Source organism: Rhinopithecus bieti, unplaced genomic scaffold (assembly GCF_001698545.2).
Source record: "Rhinopithecus bieti isolate Rb0 unplaced genomic scaffold, ASM169854v2 scaffold_23815, whole genome shotgun sequence".
NCBI lineage: Eukaryota > Metazoa > Chordata > Mammalia > Primates > Cercopithecidae > Rhinopithecus > Rhinopithecus bieti.
In genome coordinates this window covers 479,029-481,115 of record NW_016811396.1, presented here as the reverse complement: position 1 = coordinate 481,115, position 2,087 = coordinate 479,029, and positions in this window count along the sequence as shown.

Below are 2,087 nucleotides of genomic sequence, written 5' to 3'. Positions count from 1 at the left end.
GGAAGGAAGAAAAGGAGGAAGGAAGGAAGGAAGGAAGGAAGGAAGGAAGGAAGGAAGGAAGGAAGGAAGGAAGGAAAGAAGGAAGGAAGGAAGGAAAACTTGAATAGAATTCTGAGTTTAAGTGGCACATAGTGTCTTAACTCTACATGTTTAGTGAGCTAATTATTTCTAAATCTTCTCAATTCCATCCCTCTCCAAGTAAAATCCATGTGCTCATCTCCTTACTCTGGCAGTTTTTGCAGCAATCTCATTTATGTCTCATGGATCCAGCTTACCTGAAGAATAACCCCAAATCACTCTCTTTCCTTTTATTATTTGTCTCCTGTGCTCAAAAACCTCTGAAAATTACTCTCTGCATTTTGAAGAAAATCAAAAGATATTTGTCTGAAAGTCAGACATTTTTAAATATTCTCCCCATTTGAAAATATATCTTCTTATCACCAACATGCATCCAACCTTAGGCAAGTCTCTCTTTCCATAATTTTTCCCACCTCCTTGTGTATTCCCACTTCTAGATTTAGATTTTCCTTAATATAGTTTCCTATCTGGAAATCCCTTCCTATTCCTATCTAAATATTTCAATTTGACATATATTAAAGCCCCACTTTTATGTCCCTTTTAAAGCAGGAAGCTTACTTGACCAAACCAAGCCAAAAATTGTTTTATTTCCTGGAATTGATATAACACACAAATCTCTGCCACATGGCAAGCTAACAGTCCTATGCTTCCAGTTAATTTCACCAAAAGATACATTCAACACACAAGTCATTTGGCACCCATTTAATGCCCACTGCTATATTAGGACCGGGGGGACATAAAAACTTATTTGCACCCTCTAGAACACAACAGAATTTCTGTCATCGACACATTTTGAACTGCTAAAGTGAAAAAGTAGTATTTATTCTAAATTTATAAGTGCTGAAGTGACTAAACTAAATATTATCAACTCTGCCAATGTGTAGGATAGAAAGCAAATGCACAGGTCAGCCAGAGAGAGTGAGATCTGAGAAATTTCCCCCTGGCTCCCCTGGCTTCCTGGATATCTAGCATCGTTTGCCTGCTGATTAGTGAGGTGTCTCTAGGTACATTAATGTGGAAAGTTGGATGTGTTTGACAATAAGTCAATGATTCTTTTTGACACGACTTTAATAGTACTGAAGAAGTGATTGTAAGATGATGCTTTTTAATGGGATATAGATATAAGCGAACTACTTTTTATGACATAGGTCAATGGTATTGATGGGTAGTGTAGAGAAGATAATTTCCTTGGCATGGTAGAAGACAACTTGCATGATTCATGAAGGTATCATTCATTCTTTCTTTTTTTTTTCTTTCATCTTTCCCACAAAGACGAAAGAAAAGCACTCCTGCCAATTCCTTCCTGTTGCCACTTCATGTGAAATAAGGAAGCAGTGATGTCCTACAATGAGCTGCTCAACAATTGATGGCAACCTCTCGCTGGCCAAGGCCTTCAGAATTTGACAATCATATACGGAGTGAGTTTATTTTATTGTGAAGGAAATGGATAAGTACCATTCCAACGGGACATACAAGCAGTCAAGGAGCAAAGGCCAAGCAGCAGAAACAGGAGGAGGGCAGGCAGCCTCAGCCGCATTGGAGCGTACATTCCTGTGTCTACATGATACTTACAGGTTGGGCAAAAAATTACCAGATTCAGCTCTGCAGAATTATATTTTGTTGAAAGGTCATGGGCAGGCAGAAGGAAAGGAACACTGTGGGTAAAGGGTACTTCTGGAAGCAGAGCCTGCTGGCCTTGGGCTGAACTGGAAGTGCTGGTTCATCTTGAATCAGACAGAGAGCACCATGGACACTTCTAGGCAGTGCCCACAGCCCAGCAACAAAAGTTTCTGCAGAGATTTCTTTGCCACAGTAGGCTGTTCCTGAACTTTAATGAAGCTTATTTTTTTGTGATAGGGGAAGAGATAGGAAATAGAAAGAAAAAAGTATGGAGAAGGGCAGAGAGAGAGAGAGACAGAGGGTAGACAGAGAGAGAAAAGGGAGGGCAGAGTGAGAAAGACAGAAGAAGGGGTGAGAGGAAAACATGACATAAAAGTAAGAGAAACACA